This window comes from Phoxinus phoxinus, assembly GCF_949152265.1.
Source record: "Phoxinus phoxinus genome assembly, chromosome: 9".
Lineage (NCBI taxonomy): Eukaryota > Metazoa > Chordata > Actinopteri > Cypriniformes > Leuciscidae > Phoxinus > Phoxinus phoxinus.
In genome coordinates this window covers 3,234,839-3,255,238 of record NC_136884.1, presented here as the reverse complement: position 1 = coordinate 3,255,238, position 20,400 = coordinate 3,234,839, and the positions used below count along the sequence as shown (strand labels likewise).

The 20,400-nt window shown below is 37.6% G+C and overlaps 1 protein-coding gene across 5 annotated transcripts in view; it reads right to left on the bottom strand.

Moving 5' to 3' along the window:
• krr1 (KRR1 small subunit processome component homolog) overlaps positions 1–17,165 on the bottom strand; it is a 65,365-nt gene extending 48,200 nt beyond the window's left edge. For 2 of the 5 annotated variants that reach the window (XM_079622127.1, XM_079622128.1), the window contains exons 1-4: positions 17,106–17,165; positions 16,285–16,469; positions 3,329–3,398; positions 956–1,024 (exon numbers count right to left, since the gene is read on the bottom strand). The gene's annotated coding sequence lies outside the window, so the exon portion shown is untranslated. Of the gene's footprint in view, positions 1–955; positions 1,025–3,328; positions 3,479–16,284; positions 16,470–17,105 lie in introns of those variants that run through there. The other 3 variants (XM_079622129.1, XM_079622131.1, XM_079622130.1) reach the window with 2 other exon arrangements.
• Positions 17,166–20,400: the final 3,235 nt, after the last annotated feature.

The following is a 20,400-nucleotide window of genomic DNA, read 5'->3' as shown; positions in this document are numbered from 1 at the left end:
TTAGCTCAGTGTGCTTAGCGCTGCGGTTAGCATTCAGCTCACCATGTGACACGGACACCGTCTCAGATTTGACAGGCTGTGTCTCGAGGCCTCGGATGACGACCATCTGACCAAAAAGACTTCAGGGTGGAGGCCAGGTGCAGTCAGCCCTCAGATAATCCACTGTCCCTCTGTAAGAGTTAAAGAGGAACAGGACTGCAGTACACATGTAGCGTGTGTTAGCCGTGTGCCACTGAGACGGACATGGAGGGATGTAACAGTCCGCTGTGATAAACTCTATTACCCCGAGGCATCGAGAACAAGGCTCTATTGTGACCACGTGCTTCCATACGCGTGGACGTCATGCTTTGGAGACGTCAGCGAACGAAAAGAAATTAGGGAATAATTGCACTGCACTTTTATTTGTGTGTGTTTTCAAGCACAAATATCCAAGCATTCTTAAATTAAGACAGTAGACGCCCAAAGTGATGGAAAAATTACATCCTCACCCTTCACTCAAATATTATTGATTGACAAATATAATGTTGTAAGCATGTTGCGTAGTTGTGCTTGGAGTCAATTGTTTTATTTGTGATAATAACGCAATGAAACATGCCAAATTGTGTCATCATAGAAATAAATTATGATCACATGCAAAAACAAGAGAGAACCAATGAAATATTAATAACTGATTTTGTTGTAGTCAAAGCATGCTTCTTTTTTTTCTATGCATTTTTTTTTGCATATAAATTAAAAACATGTGGCCTTTTTTTGTCAGATAAACACCTTAACCAAGTTTAGTTTTATACATCCCTCAAATTTTAAAAAAGAAAAAATATTTTAATGAGAGTTAGTTGACATTCAGTTGCAAAGTTTCTTATAGTTGGTAGAATGTGGACAATCGGAATAAAGTGTAACCTCCTTATCTATTGAATGACACTCAGATATTATATGAATTACTGTACTGAACACTGACCAATGAATGATCTGGGACAGGACGGCTGATGTATCACTGTACTCCGTCCATCCGGAACGCTTCGCCTCGCTTTTGTGAGAGAGAGAAAGAAAGAAAATTCAGAGTGATAAAAGTGTCATTGTGACCTCGGAGTAACAAAAGATGAGACGGCCAGCGTCCAGAAGAGAGTCAGATGTCCACCAGATACTGCAGCACAAGAGAGCGTCTGTCTGGGTAAATCTCAAATGAGCTCTCTTTAATATCTCACTGGATGAGACATGGAGTCAATGTGAAATCAAAATCTAAATTTCTTACCACATTTTCCTGGTCTTATTGTGAACAATTCATCAGTGCTTGTTATTTTTATAAAATCTTCATAATCTTTTAAAATATAATGGGCCCTATTGTAACGATCTGAAACGCAAGTATCAAACGCGAAACGCAAGTAACTTTGTGGGCGGATCCCGGGCGCTGTTGCTATTATACCGGCGGGATAAATGACTCTTGCGCCCGACGCAAATCTAAAATGTGTTGGTCTGAAGTCGCTTCATTATTCATAGGTGTGGTTTGGGCGTGACGTGAAATAAACCAATCAGAGCGTCCTCTCACATTCCCTTTAAGAGCCGGCGTGCTTGTTCCATGGCGGATTGCTATTATAACGGCGGGTTTGCCGGCGCACGCCAGGAGCGGTTCACAGCCGAGGAGACCGACGCTCTCGTCAGGGTCGTAAAACACAGAGAAGTGACATTGGGGATGATGGGAGAAACCACACAAATTAGCTTCAGTTAAACAGGCGTATAATAATTTGGGTAAATGTGTAATCTAGATTTATGGCTATTTTTTTCACATCTTCATGGACACCACAATGATTTCCCTCGTGTTTTAATATTTTTCCTTGTAATAATGTATGATTTGCAAAAATGAAAACTGCTGCTTCTGTTTATATTAGAGAATCAAAGTGTATGATACCTTAAAATACCATATGACTAACGCGCAACGCACCACTGTCTTTAGACTGGGTTTTTCCTGGTCAGTGGCGGAATTATTTTCTGAATCTGCAAAATAGTGCCAGGGAACGTTTGCGCCGGAACACGCCTCCTCTTTTCGCTGCACCGCAAGTTCATTCCCTAATTTACCGACGTGCGTCTGTGGAGGGAAAAGTCTGCTGTGCGGACTTTTATTTATTTTTTAATAAAATAATTGAAATCCTGCTTTCGTTTTAGTAAACTCACATTCAAAATTGCCTCCATTTTGGAAGTAACGGACACTTTTCGCAGTGAAAAAGATAAAAATATGATAAGATAAGATCAAATAAAATAAAATAAATCCAATATAGAAATAAAAACACTTTTCGCAAACCAAATAAATCCCTAATTCTGCAATCAAAAGTCATTTCTCATCAAATTCTCCAAATGATCTGAGCAGCTGAAACATCTGAGACAAAAAATTATGCTTAAATGAGACACAGTCAGTGTATAAACGGTCCTCTGGCCAGAAACGCAGAAAGTGGAGAAACAGAATAGTGTTTACACACACACACACACACACACACACACACACAATAATATTCTGCGGTCTTGACCTTGAAGATCTGTTGAATGGCTCTCGCTTTTCCAATAAAATCTACAGCCAGCAGCTCACACAACAACACACAGGCCGTCTCGTCTCGTCACCAGACAGCCGACAAACAATTAATTGTTGGAGACAATGCAAACAGCCAATTTGCAAATCTTAATTATTCAGCTGCTTCAAACACGCTGAAGATAAAGCGTCTGTGAGGAGAAGAATGGAGGTTCATTAGCCACTAGTTAACGAGAACTAATCGGAGACGGCGGCAGGGTTAAGAATCAAAACAAAAAACGCAGAATGAACATTGTTCAGCGTGTCGAGGAGTGTTGTGGAAATGAGATTTCAGAGATGCTAATATCTCCACGTGTATTTAACAGATCCTCTTCTGAGCTCATGAATATTAAAATGAGCAAATTTACATTCTCTCACCAATGGCCGGATAATCTAATCGCTAGTCATCACGCATCGCAGAAACAACGGGTTCATAAATTATTCCACGTCATTCATCACCCAGAGGCTTTAATTGCATGCAGATTAAATAATTGCATATAACTAATATCAGGTTAGATTTTGACAGGTGTCAGATCTCTAGAGGATATTTCGCTTTCCCAGCATCCTTCAAATGCGTAGCATAAAAATATCAATCATGTTGAGCGGGAAAGGTCACACGCCTCCATAACCGAGTTTAACGTTGGTCACACAACAAGGAAAAAATTAATCGTAGATGACAAGAATGGAGTGTGTTGGGAAAAAGACTAAATCTAGAGTTGCATACTATTCTTTGCAGTATGGTGTATGTACATTGTTTTTGCATGCGTGGAATACCTGCAGAGATGGTTATGAATGTCACGTTCAAAACGGCTTCAGCCTGATGGATGATAATCTGCTGAAGACGCTGCAGGAGACACATGAAGAACATCAACATTATTAATGCAGACACACACACACACATTCAATGACGTTACACACAGACTTACTGAAGAGTATACTGCATACTGCCTACTATAAAATATATAAGTGTTGTGCTTTCCTGTGGCTCAAACTGTAGAGCGCTGGTGCTTGCAACGCCAAGGTCATGGGTTCGATTCCCAAAGAAAGCAAGAACTGATAAGAATGTAAATGTGTGCTTTGACATTCAATGTAAGTCACTTTGGATAAAAATGTCTGACAAATGGATAAGTGAAGTAAATATAAGAGAAGTGGAATCACATCACTAACTAAAAAAAATATAAATTAAAAACAATCATATTCCACATACATAATATCAACATTCCAATGCACCATTATTATAAAAATAAACAAAACATTATAATAAAGCAATATAATAAAATTCACACAAGGAGAAAAAAAAGCAAACAATACCTCAAGAATCCTTAATAGAAAAATTTGCATTGCAAATCCGAATTATTTCTGGTACAAAGTGTACAAAAAGTGAAGTATCGATTTGTTGGACACTTATATTAATCTGAAGAGTTTCAGAAGACATCTCCACAACTTTGCAACGATAATCAAATGATACTCTAATGAAATGAGAACTGGGGAAAATGAAGGTTAATTAACACAATTACATCTCTGGAGTGAAATACTGTGCTTCCTCTTCTTCATTCCAGGCTGGCAGCGATGCATACACATCTTGGACACTAGTTCACTGAGCTGCAAACTCTGTTAAAAATGCATCATACAGAGACAGGAGAGCATGGGGAGTGTTATATGGACAGGCGTTATTCCTCTGGGTCTGTGGAAGAGCAGACTTTAACTGAGAGATTCACCAGCCCTCCTGCATTAGGACTCAACCAGTGTCTTCCAGCTCACTTCACCAGAGCTTCCCTAGAGATCTGACACACTCCGCCATATCTGCAGACCATAACATCACAGAGACTCGAGGTGGACTCTGCTGACTTCTGACTACCTAAACACCCTAGCAACATTCTAAAAACACCCTAGCAACCACCTAAACACCCTAGCAACATTCTAAAAACACCCTAGAAACCACCTAAACACCCTAGCAACATTCTGAAAACACCCTAGCAACCACCTAAACACCCTAGCAACATTCTAAAAACACCCTAGCAACATTCTAAAAACACTCTAGCAACATTCTAAACACTCTAGCAACCACCAAAACCACCTCTTAAAACATAGAACACCATATCAACCACTTAGAACACCCTAGCAACAACAATCAAACACTATATCAACCACCCAAACAATCAAACATTGTAGCAACCATACAAAACACTCAAGAATGACATAGAACACCATACCAACCATTTTAAGACACCCTAGCAACAATCAAACAATATAGCAACCACCCAAAACACTCAGGAACAACATAGAACACCCTAAACACTTAGAACACCCTAGCAACAATTAAACACTGTAGCAACCACCCAAAACACAATATCAACAACTTAGAACACCATGCCAACCATTTAAGACACCTTAGCAACAATCAAACACTATAGCAACCCCCCAAAACACATAGAACACCCTAACAACCACTTAGAACACCCTAGCAATAATCAAACACTCTAGCAACCACCTAAACCCCCAAAAAACTATTTAGAACACCCTAGCAACCACCTGAAACACCCTAGCAACCATCTAAACACCCAAGAACAACTTAGAACACCCTAGCAACCACTCGAAACACCCTAGCAACAATCTAAAACACTCTCGCAACCACTCAAAGCACCTTAGATCAACTCAGAACACCCTACCAACCATTTAGGACTCCCTAGCAACAATCAAACACTCTAGCAACCACCTTAAAAAAAACTATTTAGAACACCCTAGCAACCATCTGCAACACCCTAGCAACCACCTAAACACCCAAGAACAACTTAGAACACCCTAGCAACCACTTGCAACACATTAGCAACCACCTAAACACTCAAGAACAACTTAGAACACCCTAGCAAACACTCAAAACACCCTAGCAACAATCTAAAACACTCTCGCAACCACTCAAAGCACCTTAGATCAACTCAGAACACCCTACCAACCACTTAGGACTCCCTAGCAACAATCAAACACTAGCAACCACCTAAAACCCCCAAAAACTATTTAGAACACCCTAGCAACCACCTGCAACACCATAGCAACCACCTAAACACCCAAGAACAACTTAGAACACCCTAGCAACAATCTAAAACACTCTCGCAACCACTCAAAGCACCTTAGATCAACTCAGAACACCCTACAGTACCAACCACTTAAAACACCTTAGTGATCACCCGGATCATCCTAGCTTAAAATCTTTAGAAACCACCCACGAATAACAACCTCCTAAACACCGAATAACCACCAAGAACAACCAAGCATCTGCAGAGCAACCATCCACAAAATAGAAAATACGATAGCATAAGTGCAAATGGCACACTTGTTTCTTCAGAAAATGCAAAAACCTAGTAGCAACCAAACAAATCCAGCAGTTGGTGGTTTGAGAAGGTTTTCCTGGCTCTGAATCAGAAACATGATGCCAGTGTGTGCCAAACGCCTGTAAAGCGTCCATGTGTCCTCCAGTCTCTGAGCAGTGAAAGACGCTCCTCAGGAGGACAAAGCTCCCGCTGCGCCTCCTCCGTCTCACCTGTGGAGAAAACTCACACACACGAGTGATAATTACCTCCTTCATCTCGCTCTCGGACTCAAGCACAGCTGCAAAACAACACTCACTTATCACTCAGCAGAAGCAAAATAAAGAATACAGCAAATCGCACATTTTAAAACAGCCAGCCAATCAATGCAAGAACTTTAATTTGCTTTCTGATCAGATGCGTGGGTTTAAGAAGGGATGTCACACAGTGTGAGTTTTCTCATTATGTGCTCCGATTGTCTCTTCACTTCCAGAAAACGTGTGACAAATTACTTATATTGTCTAATAAAGTGAGTTGTCTGAGCGTCTGGTAAGACAAATGAACAAAGAAATGACATGTTCTCATCAATCCTCAAAGCTTTTAAAAAAAAAAACGTATGTAATCAAAAACTTCTGTTCCAGCATTATCATCACCTGAGAAATTACAACCATTATCAGACTGACATCTCAAAGTCTGTTTGTTTTTAGAGAGAGCAGATGTTTTATAAATCAAATAAATGAATGTTAACGTGCATCTTTGCTTCATTTACAGTTGTTTGCTGATCTATAGATAGGGCTGTAAACGATTAATCGCGATTAATCGAATTCAAGATAAAAGTTTGTGTTTACATAATATATGTGTGTATAATTATTTTGTAAACTGTATATAAATACACACACATGCATGTACTGTATATATTTAAGAAAAATGTGTTATTTATATATAAAATAGTTATATTTATATATAATATAAATCATATAAAAATATATATGCATTATATAAATGCAAATATTTCTCAAATATATACATGCATGTGTGTGTATTTATATATACAAAATAATTATACACAATACACACACATATATTATGTAAACACAAACTTTTATTTTGGATTCGATTAATCGCGATTAATCGCTTACAGCCCTACTATTAGAGCAGTGGGACTTATGTATAAAACTGAGCCATAGTTAACAAGAGTGTGTGAAGATGAAACTTCTGATATCTGCCGTTTATGAGTTTACAATCCAGCTGATGCACCGCACAGCAGCTGTGGGCTGGATGTCATTTAAACACAGAAGACATGTGGTACACGTGCCTCAGGCTAACAGATACTCCAGTCTATTAAGGCTGAAGAGGAAGTGGATGATAAATGGATGTTTCTGTAACGTAATTATTGTCCTTTAACACAATCGGTCTCATGTATTCGTGCTCTGTGGCTTTAGGCTCCTCCACTATCTGCCCTCTTACTATGATAATGTATTTCAGAAGGACATTTTAAAGCTCATATGTTGATTTTCCGTAGCTTAGGAGACATAATGGAGCGCTCGTTTATCATTTAACTTTGTCACGGATGATTCACAAAATATTCTTTAGACTACTTGACACACATTGTGTAGATATAGAGTGAATCTTATACAAACTTGGCAGCACTCATATTTCACCTCAAAATCACATGCTAGAAATAAACAATTACAAGTTGCATAATTAAAATTAAGACTATTATAATAATTATAATTATGGATTATTTTTTCAAACATATTAAATAAAATTTAAAGGTTTATTTGTTTTGGAAAGGGTTCATATAATATATATATGAACAAATATTGTATAAAATGTTTCATGTAAAACCTTAAGTGAATTTATACTGTGTACATGAGGGGGACTGTGTGTGTGTGTGTGTGTGTGTGTGTGTGTGTGTGTGTGTGTGTGTGTGTGTGTGTGTGTGTGTGTGTGTGTGTGTGTGTGTGTGTGTGTGTGTGTGTGTGTGTGTGTGTGTGTGGCTTGGTTTATTATACATTGTGGGAACCGAATGTCCCCACAAGGATAGTAAAACCTGAGATCACCTCCATTGTGGGGATCGGGTTATGGGTTAATACCCATCGGGAATGGGTTAATAAACATACTAAATTATATATTTTTGAAAATGTAAAAATGCAGAATGTCTCCTGTGATGGGTAGGTTTAGGGATAGGGGCAGTGTAAGGGGATAGAATATACAGTTTGTACAGTATAAAAACCATTACGCCTATGGAATGTCCTCACAAGGATAGAAATGAAAAACTGTGTGTGTGTGTGTGTGTGTGTGTGTGTGTGTGTGTGTGTGTGTGTGTGTGTGTGTGTGTGTGTGTGTGTGTGTGTGTGTGTGTGTGTGTGTGTGTGTGAAACAAAACTTTTATGTTAGATGCGATTATTCGATTTGACAGCACATTTGGCTATTTACATATATATATATATATATATATATATATGTATTTTTTAAATAAAATAGCGCAATTTGAGATCTCTTTTCAAACTATCATAGAGACGTGTGATTTCTGGAGTTTTTGTTTTGTTTTTTTTGCTCACGAGAAACATCTCAATTTAATTCGAAAGCAGTCGAGGAGAAACGTGATATATTTGCTACATGGGTTCAGGTGTTTTCTGGAAGATTCTCAGATAAAACTGAAACCGCTGGAGGTTGTGAGCGAGATGGAGGTGCTAAAGGAGAACCGGCTCGAGGAAGCACGGCTTCTTCTGGAGTTTTACCGTTTCTATAGAGCACAATCCTCAGGATCCCTCTGGGCCACACACACACACACACACACACACACACGATCCGACCTCCCCCTCGCTGTCTGACAGCGCTCCATCAAACCCAGGCCGGCCTCTTGCTCTTTGTTTCCATAGAAACAGCAGTCTGTGGAAAAGTACAAGGAGAAAGATGGAGTGAAAAAAGCAAAGCAAAGAAAAACAGGAAACAATAGTTGATGTGAAAGGAAACACTGTCATATCACACACACACACACACACACACTGTACTGAGAGGCTGATGCATCTATAACACTGTGGAAACTGTTGAGGATTGAGCCCAAGAAGTGCAGATTTATTTTCAAACAGGAATCTAGAACAATAGACATGAAACTAGACTTTCACTAGTAGTTGGACAAGAAACTAAATAAAGCAAAGTCAAAACAACCTAAAAACAAAAAGGGGAAATATGAACATAAAACTGAACTTCAAAATAAAATACATTTTTGTCTAGAATCAAAATATAGACACGATTTGCTTAATTAAATGTGCATAAAAAGATGATATTATTTGTGTGGGTTTTTTTTTCATGAAAATAAATTAGTATTTGACCTTTTTGTAATGAAATAATATAAAAATAATTGCCCTGAAGTATAGTAACAATAAAGTTCTGCACTTGGGATCTTAATATGAATAAATTTCTCTATTTAACCATCATTATAGTTTAAGAAGATAATTATGCCTCTCTCTCTCTCTCTCTCTCTCTCTCTCTCTCTCAAAGTTATGAACAAACGGAATGTTCAGAGAACATTCAAAAGTAACATTCCATAATGTTTGAAGAATGATAAAATGGAATGTTTCACTTAATGTTCGCATATCCAAAAAAAAAGTGTTTAAAACAATATAAAAACCGTACTTTTTAAACGTTCAGACAACATTTAGAAATGACGTTCCCTTAATCTTAGAACACATTATTGTTAGCTGGGAAGCCACTTAATTTTGATGAACTTTTCAGACTTTATATCATGCCGTTTTGCTTCTGAAGTAAATGTATCTTGATTTGACAATGTTTCTGTAAACCAAGGCAAAAATACTTGTTTGGAAAGTCATTTTTAGTGTCACGTGTCGGTGTGTTGCTGCTCTGAGGTGACCGGATGTTTGATTTGAATGATCTAACTGTCCTTAGGAGCACGAGACTGTGTGTTTGCAGCTGGAAGTGTTGAAGTTTTTAAGGGCTCTTGGCGGAGGCACATCATGCCCTCTAATCTCCCAGCATGCACGAGGACGCCCTTCTAATCCACTTCCTGCGCTTTGATCCCTGATTGGCAGCATGTGGTGCGTCTGAGAGAGTTTCTGCTCCGGCAGCGGGTCGTTGTGGCGGTACTGCCAGTTTACTGCATTTCACAGTGTGACTATATTTAATGGGAAACTAAACAGCTGTTTCAAACACTAGTGAGCTGCCTGTATACTGTATACATATGAGCTAACTGCAACAGCCCTTTAATTAATCTCTAACACATGACATGTCATTTACATGAGTATAGAGGACTCACATTTACAGGTGAAACTCGAAAAAAATTTATATCATGCAAAAGTTCATTTATTTCAGTCATTCAACTTAAAAGGTGAAACTAATATATTATATAGACTCATTACATGCAAAGTGAGATATTTAATTTGTTATAATTTGGATGATTATGGCTTACAGCTTATGAAAACCCCAAATTCTAAATTAGAATATTGTGAAAAGGTTTTCATAAACTATAAGCCATAATCATCAAAATTATAACAAAAAAAGGTTTGAAATATCTCACTTTGCATGTAATGAGTCTATATAATATATTAGTTTCACCTTTTAAGTTGAAAGGTTGAACTTTTGGGTGGCATTTGAACTTTTGGGAAACATTATGGGGCGGCAGTGGCTCAGTGGTTCATGTAGGTTGTCTACAAACCAAAAGGTTGGTGGTTTAATCCCTGGTTCCACCTGACCAAGTGTCGAGGTGTCCATGAGCAAGACACCTAACCCCAGCTGCTCGGTGTGTGAATGGGTGAATGTGAGGCAATATGTAAAGCGCTTTGGTGGCCATTGGGTCTGTGAAAGCGCTATATAAATGCAGTTAATTTACCATTTTTGCACAATATTAAAATTTTTCGAGTTTCACCTGTATGTCCTAATGCTATTTAATCTACCCAGAAGCCAAAGTGTAGACAAGGATTCTTGATGCGCAAAGGCAACAAAGGCTATCCCGTCTGCTCCAGGCCAACAGAAGATATATGTGGCACAAGTCACACACAAATTTTGAAGATGGTTATGGGAGGAATGTGTCAAAACACAATGCATCGCACTCTGACGCATATATGGACCAATCAGAGAGCCAATGATGACCCCCGTCAAAAATGCCTACAAAGGGCATTGAACATTGCAACTAACCTGAATGGAAGAAGTTTGCCTTTTACGATGAGTCCCGTTTTCTTTTACATCATCTGGGCGGCCGTGTACGTGTGTGCCGTTTACCAGGATCCAGTGTGGGACGTGACAAGCCAGTGGAGAGACTGTTATGCTCTAGGCAATGTTCTGCTGGGAATCATATTTTGACAGAAGGTTATGATAGTTTTGCATTTTTAAATTAGGTTTTATTTTAATATCATTTTCAAATTTCCTATAAATTTCATTTTAGTTTTAGTTAGTTTCATTAATGGTTTTGTTTGTTTTAGGTTAGTTTTTTATTTTATTTTTCATATATTTAGTTTCAGTTTTAGTAATTATAGTTTAGCAGAGTTAACAGAACACTTCCGGTTAAAGACATTTAATTTCAGCAAAAGTTTAATGTTTGCAGTTTACAGTTAACTCTTGTGAAAACCTCTTAATGATAAAAATTAAATAATTGTTTGAGGATGAACAAAGAACCAAACAAATGCAACTAAAAACTAAAACAAAAAAATTTTATTCTCATTCATATTAAAAATGAAATCTTGTTAAAATTGGCGTATAAGAAAAATATATGTGTTGTCATGTATGATTATTATTTCTATGATTAATCCTTTCAAACATTATTCTTGTATTGATCCATTTATGCTTTTTGTCTATTGCATCGTTTAAAATCATATACTTATAGTTATACTCATATTCAAATGTTCTATTCAGACCAGACATTTTAGTATACTTCAACTCGACAAATGTAGCTACGTCTATTTCTGGGCTATAGACATGCTATTGTTTTTTCTGTTGTCTGCTTAGTGTGATCTCCTGTCTATATGTGTGGTAGGTAGGCGTATCTTGTTTATGCTCGTTTCACATGAGATGGTTATCTTACCTGGAATTAAGGTACAGCTGTGTTTGCATAAGGTCTAGACATTAGACACTAGCCATTTCTGCTTCTTCGGGCTGGTTCACACAGAAAGCGCGTCTTTTAAAAGTTTACCTTATTTGAACTTGAGTGCCGCGCTTTTAGAACGTCGTGTCATGCACGTGATGCTGCAAAAAACGCGAAACTCGAGCGCAACGGCCATACAGATTAAATAAAGTAACGCAGAAAAAAAAGTTATTTTCTGGTAGGCTTATTTATTACGAAAACGTGTATTCATTTTTGCTAATTATTATTTTGTTTCAGTTCGTTTTTCAGTAACCGTTGTTCGTTTCGTTAAGTTTTAGTTCTTCATTTATGTTGAAATTTCAAATTTATTTCAGTTTACGAAAATGTTTTTTGACCAATATTTTTTGTCTTAGTTTCAGTTTTCGTTTACGAAAATAACCTATCTACACTGTTGCAGACCAGAGACCAGGTACACCCCTTCATGACAATGGTGTTCACCTGGTCCCGATTCCTCTTTTAACAGCATAATGCACCCTTACCACACTATACAGATTGTTCAGGAATGGTTTGAGAAACATAATAAAGAGTTAAAAATGTTGCCATGGCCTCAATGCAATTGATCATATTGTGGGATATGCTGGACCAAAAGGTTCAATCCAAAGTAGCCTACCTCGTAACCTACAGGACTGTTATTTCCCTAATTATTTTTGTGAAGCTGCTTTGAAACAATCTGTAGGCCTACTTATGAAGTGCTATATAAACAACTTGGCCTTGATCTTGACCTTTTCTGGAACAGTCTTCACATTGGGAGTGATGCTGACTGCTCATTGCGGTTGGGAACAGAGTCACAGTCTCGTAACATTCAGTCGGAGTCACTTCCTCACAGTCAGACGGCTCACACCTTCAAAACAAACACGGTTCTCCTGCAGAACGAGCAGCGAGTCAGATTTATGCCCGTTTCCGTGGTATATTCACTCTATCTGCTCATCTCTGACTGCTTATTTGAACACAGATCTCTCAGCATAAAAACAATAATCTGCTTATGACAGAGCAGCGTTATCTTCAGATGATCTGAGGTCATCTGACCCTCAACAAAAAGCACATGATTCCTGTTGATGTTTCCCCTTAAGCACAGATTGAATTAAGACGTTCCACATGACTTTTAAAGGGATAGTTCATCCAAAAATAAAAATGTCCTAGTCCGTGCATTCATCTATGTTCATAATAAGTTCATAATCATCAACAAGTTTACTTGGGAAGCAACACTCCATGAGATTAAGACTATAAGATATTTAAATGTCTTAGTCTTAATGTTATCCAATGTTGCTTCTCACAAAATATTGTTTTAAGTTTTTTTTTTAAATATATTTTTACTACAAAACAAATCCAAAAGGCTGACTTTAAAACTCATTTTTGGCATGAGTTTTATGTAATGTAAAAAGTGTAATTCAGGATGCTGTTGGTCTTTACGAACACAGAGGTGTAAATACAGTATCTATCCTCTAAGGGCTGAGAGGTACAAAGCAATGAAAGAACAATTATCACAGCCAGCGGCTGTTGTTCTTGAGAGGTGGCGGTTATGAGTGGGAGGGAAGGGTGGGACCGTCCCGTTGTGGTCACAGTCACACACCCCTAGACTCCTGTATAAACAACCGCTCATCTCCCAACTGACTCACAAAACCAGTGACCTCCACACATCTAAGAAATCACACTCATTCCTTGAGAAACACTATCAAAATGTGCTTCATTCATGCATTTTTGATATTGTTAGTAAGAAACCACGCAACAACCCACATACTGACACACTAAAACCGCTCAGAACAACTGAATATCGACACTATTGTCTTCTGTAGAGCTGCTTATATATATGAAATTTAATTTGTTTCATATTTGATGAACTTTGCAACATTGACATTGTCACTGAACTGAATTGAATCAACATTCAACTAAATTGAGCTGAATAACAACACAATTATCCTCTGTAGAGTTTCATAACATTGTGTAAAACACAGATTTTTAAGAGTATTTTTCATACTATTTCAGACTTTCTACATCAAATTTTCAAAATGTGTTAATTGCCGTTTTTTTGTAATTATTTGTGAAATTTAAGAGCAATTTTCTGAGTGAAAATTGTTTCACAGTAAATTCTACTTTTTGTGTAGCTAATTGATGAACTTTACAACATTTACACTGTTATTGAAATGAACTGAATCAATTTTGAAATAAATTGAGCTGAATAACGATACTATTGAATTGAAGTTGATTCATAATTGATGAATTTTGCAACATTAAGTAATTTTCCTGATTATTTTCTTTTGCACAATATAAACAAACAGCACTTGTTGTGATTATTGTTATTAATAAGTGCAGTTACAGGTGAAACTGGAAAAATGTGAATATCGTGCAAAAGTTCATTCAACTTAAAAGGTGTAATAATATATTATATAGACTCATTAAATGCAAAGTGAGATATTTCAAGCCTTCATTTGATATAATTTTGATGATTATGGCTTACAGCTTATGAAAACCCTAAATTCAAATGTAGAATATTGTCAAAAGGTTTTCATAAGCTGTAAGCCATAATCATCAAAACAAATAAAGGCTTGAAATATCTCACTTTGCATGTAATGAGTCTATATAATATATTAGTTTCACCTTTTAAGTTGAATTACTGAAATAAATGAACTTTTGCACCATATTCAAATTTTTCCAGTTTCACCTGTATTTATTGACCATTCCTTAGTCTCTATTATTACCGTATATTGCAGTTGCTGCCATCAAAATCAAAACAACAGCCTTTACTAACATCATGGGAACCCTGTTGTGCATGCAAAACTATCTTCAGGATATTGATATTCCACTTTAACGCACACTAACGTACAGGACAGCCGCCAGCCCGGCAGGTTTTCTTTGGTCTGTTATTCAAAGCAGTTGGGCGGTACTGAGGGGAAACCTCGGCTGATTTAAATGTCAAAAGATAATTTGAATGGGTATGTTTGGGAGTTATTTAATAACCAAGAAACCTTACAGGCCGAGAGAAGCTGAACATGAGTAATATTCTGAAATGTCAAGCGCTCTCGCCTCATTTCAGAGATGAAACTCTGTGAATCGGCTTTTGATAGTCCGTCCAATAATGTGCTTAGTTAGTAATTTCAGTCTAAAAAATGGACAGATGAGAAAATCACTTCTGATTTTTGTGCATGTATCATTTGGGATGAGACAGATGATTTTCTTCGGCTACAGAGCCTTGTCCGTGTTTCCAGCGTGTTCCTCTCAGGCGCCGTCTTATCTGTGACCTTGAGCGGTTTGCTGTGAAATACGACGGACTCGTGAAGTAAGCAACACCTGGGCTGTGTGGGTGTGTGAAAACACTGATACTAAACGCACACAAGGAAGCACTTAAACTCACTTCTGCTGACAAACGCACAACTAAAGTCAACAACAAATCCTTGAGAGTTTTACTGAACACACATTCACCAAACTCTGAGCAAGCAAATCAAGTGCTTTGAGTTTTGAAACATGTAGAAAACATGAAACATGACATTGTCCTGATTCTCCGGAGAAAATGATCCCAGAAATCTCCTCTAGAGATCTCAACAATGGCTCAAACTGTGTCTTCAACTAAAAGTCAAGAGCAATTCTCATCAATTGATCTGAGATGCAACCCACGTTCATTTTACAGCGCCATACTCTAGTCAGTTTATAAATACATTCCCATTAATTCTCCAGAAATACTAAAGAGCAACTTCTAAACAATGGATTTTTGCTTTGGATTAATTTCCCTAAAGTGTCCAACAAGTGTCATCCAGTAACAACATTTTGATAATACTTTACTTGAAGCCTTATACTCTATCATAAAATATGATTTTAATCATCTTATAATACAAAGTATGACATGGTAGCACTTCAAAGGTCTCATTTACTAACATTAGGTAATACATTCACCATATTTTACAGCATATAATATAAACCTTTGTTAATGATAGTTTAAAAATGCTCATTTTAGTTCACAGTGCATTATCTAATGTTAATATAACTTTTGAGCTTAAAAAAATGCATTAATAAATGTTGAGATTAAGATTAATTAATGCGTTGGTCATAGTTCATGTTAACTATAGTGTAGTTAACTAATATTAACAAATGTAAAGTGCTATATTTGTTTATTCATTGTTACACATAAAATCTAATGCATTTAAAAACATGACAAACAACCAATTTCAGGATCTGCAAATATAATGCATTTTTACAATTATTCATGAAAATAATGCATTATAATAATGCATTATACATAAAAGGCCTCAAGTAAAGTGTTAATAGAGGCATATTCCTCTAAGTGAAGTTCTTTTGTACTTCTAGATAAGACTGTATCTGCAGTGTTTACTCACTCACTGATGTAAATCACCAGCATGATCATGTGTCATGTGTCTTATTCTGGTCGCCGGCGCTTGATATGGGCAAGGTGACATTCTGTATCTAATCTAACTTCCTGTCTGTGGACTGAGGGGCGGCAGCAGCTGTGCTAATGAAGACTGGTGTGACTGGCTTCAGGGTGAACGGGAACAGGTGCAAGCTGGAGGAGAGAGAGAGAGAGAGAGAGAGAGAGAGAGAGAGAGAGAGAGAGAGAGAGAGAGAGAGAGAGAGGAGAGAGGAGAGAGAGAGAGAGAGAGAGAGAGAGAGAGAGAGAGAGAGAGAGAGAGAGAGAGAGAGAGAGAGAGAGAGAGAGAGAAGAGAGGAGAGAGAGAGAGAGAGAGAGGCCCCTCTGTTCCAGAGATCACTCACCCATTACAGACACAAGGGCCAAAGTCAAGTGTTATGACAGGAGATTTAAAGTTAGCTGTTCAACTGTTCAGCTAGAATATTTTATAGTACTTCTGAAAATATCAATAGGCTAAGTATTTTGATGACACATCTGAAATATTACGTTAAAGGAATGTTCTTAAAGGGATAGTTCACCCAAAAATTAAAATGCTGTCATCATTTACTCACCATCAAGTTGTTCCAACCCCGTATGAGTTTCTTTCTTCTGCTGAACCACACAAAAGAAGATATTTTGAAGAATGACAGTGACACACAGCAGCATTTATTTAATATGGTTACGTTATACACAGTTCGGTTATCATTCAAAACTCACAACCGCATCTGGAGTGCTGTAATTACTCTAAACTGAACACAAGTGTGTGTTTGTGGCTTGTTTTCGGTAACTTACATAGACGGGGACATACAGACGCCGTGTGTCAAGTGACGGTTTTAGATACTGACGTCCACGTCCACGAGAGCTTCCGTTTTTTGTTTTTTTTTCTCTGCGCGCGACGCTCTGCAGTTGATGGATATACACTCCCAATTCAATCGAAATGTTGGGTCAACATCTTTGATATTTACATTAGTCACTGCCACAACGGGTAACAGGTAATATTCAAGGCTATGCGATTACCAAAAAGGCGGTTGGCCTCGTTTTTTTTAAACGGTTCATTCAGTCGAATCGAGTCCGATTCACTTCAACTAAAACCAGTAATGATTCGATTATTGAAAATGTGAATCATTTCCGTGAACCGGTTACTTCAAACAATTCAGCTCAATGAACCGGGTAAAATTATCGATTTATCGGTTCTTTTCACGTCACATGCAGTGGCACTATTGCTCATTTCTACTATGGCCCTTCAAACGGAATCAAATAGCACATGGTTGTTTATGCAGCCACCTAAGCAGCAGCCAATACAGGCAGTGACCAGCTTCATTTACATCTCTTCCCTAAAATCTCTTTTCCAAAAATGTTTCATTTTCTTAAAATGCTAATCAAAGAAAATTAAAGTCATAAACATATTTTCATCATTTGTTAAACGTACTTGTGAACGTATGCTGCATTTCTCTCCCTTTATAGTCAAATCTTTTTATCAGCTTTAAAAATAGCCTACCAGACTACTATTTATTAACTTTGTTCATCATCTGACAGGCAGCTGACTGGAAGACAACATCCCCGATGTGTCTTTGTCAGCGCTTTCAACAGCCATGAAGTTAATAACAAATATCCTTTTAATAGCAAATATCTAACTAGCTAGCTGGGGGTTTCAGTTGGTTAATATGACAATCATTATCATCAGCTGACATTCACAAGTTTGCCCCAAGAAGTATCTGAGACTTAATAAGCAAATTATAACTGTTCCTAACTGCCTGTTTTATTTCCAAAACTGAACATAAAAATATTTAGAAATGCACTTTTAACCAATATATGTCTCATATGTGTCTTCATGTTTATTTCTTTTATGCTTTATGATTTTATGTTTCACAGGATTCATCAGACTCTGAGAGTTGCTTTGCCCATTTGCTTCAAATAAGGAGCAGTAAGGATGCTGGCTTAAGAAAGCTACCTATGTAGACAACCTATGTTTTATGCTTTATGATTCTGCAACAGAGCTAATCTTACAAAAGAAAAAGAAAAAATGACAATAAATAAAGCATGTGAAACAGATGCTGAACTTTCACTACCGCCCTCCGGCTCTGTCATTGGCTCGTTTTCAGCAAATCTCTCCATCCTACAGCTTCTGCTTTGATAATTAGCTTTCGTTTAATTCCACACGACTGCCGGAACGAGTAAATGATTACACCGATTAACTGGCATTTAGAAAATTACAATGATTTTGTAGCAGAAACACTGAAGCTCCAGCCAAACTACAAACTTCAGTAATGAGCCTGTGAGTTCACGTGTTCCAGCAGTTTGTGGATGTTTGATCGTTTTAGGAACTGATTGTGGATAAAAACTTATTCAAAAGGATGTAAATGTGACCCTGGATCACAAAACCAGTCACATGACGCACGAGTATATTTGTGGCAATAGCCAACAATACATTGTAAGGCTCAAAATAATAAATTTTTCTTTTATGCCAAAAATCATTAGGATATTGAGTAAAGATCATGTTCCATACCGTAAATTTCCCGTAAATATATAAAACATGTATTTTTGTGAGTGAATGCAGCACAATCGTGAACATAAATGCACAACTTTAAAGGAGATTTTCTCAATATTTAGATTTTTTTGCACCCTCAGATTCCAGATTTTCAATAGTTGTATCTCGGCCAAATATTGTCCTATCCTAACAAACCACACATAAATGGAAAGCTTATTTATTCAGCTTTCATTTGATGTATAAATCTCAATTTCAAAAAATTGACCCATGTGACTGGTTTTGTGGTCCAAGGTCACAAATGTCAATTTCCAAACAAACAAATAATAACCTGGTTTGTGGTCCAGAAATGCGATTTATGATACTGTGACAAACGGATGTGGTTCGTAAACACATGAGATCAGCATCTATAAGAGAACACATCTCAGATTACACAGAGGTGTATGCGTAAAAATAGATAATCGGGGTGTGTGTGTGCATTGGGCAGAATGAGGCAGTCTGCCATTTTTACACACTCTTACCCATAATGCACCGCGAGGCCTTTGAAAGAATCTCAGACATGCACTCACTGAAACACACACACACATGCATTTGTCAGCATGACTGATCTTTCCACCCACACTTGCTGATCAAATCCCAAATCCACACAGGAACTATTGCATGACACTGAAGTACAGTAGTGTGTGATGTAATGAAGCCGTCCTCCTCGTCTGCAAAGGTCATGTGTATCCAATAACACACACACGGTGGTCTGCATCGGGTGCTCGTTCTGATTTAGCGTCCGGGTTTTAATTAAGTTGGACGGCTTCTCCGGGTGCGTTCGGAGGCGTAGATGCGTGGCCAACACTTCGTCTTACTGACAGCTCTGACAGTGAAATATTATTCAAGGAAACGGCTTCCACTTATAGCTCAGGAAGACAGACGAGTGATTTGACGGCGGGAGACACGAGACACACTGGAAACGTGAACCATAAGGCCTGAAACATGAGCATGTGACTGCAAACGCTGAGCAATGGATGCAATTCATAATGCAATTGCATTCTCAGCATCTTCTTCTACGACTCATTTTTAGGTCGAGAGTTTGAAGAAGCAAGCAATAGCCGTCACTTCATCGTCTAGGTTAACTATAGACCTGATGTGGGGCCCTGATCACAAAACCAGTCACATGACGCACTGGTATATCTGTGGCAATAGCCAACAATACATTGTATGGGTCAGAATGATTGATTTTCCTTTTATGCCAAAAATCATTAGGATATTAATTAAAGATCATGTTCCATTAATATATTTTGTAAATTTGTTACCGTAAATATATAAAACATTTATTTTGTGAGTGAATGCAGCACAATTTTAAACTTGAAAGGAGATTTTCTCAATGTTTCGATTTTTTTGCATCCTCAGATTCCAGATTTTCAATAGTTGTATCTCGACCGAATATTGTCCTATCCTAACAAACCACACATCAATGGAAAGCTTATTAATTCAGCTTTCACATGATGTGTAAATCTCAATTGCAAAAAAAAAAATACCCATGTAACTGGTTGTTTTGTGGTCCAGGGTCACATATAGTCCGGCTGAGTTACACACTTCTGGCCCAAAATA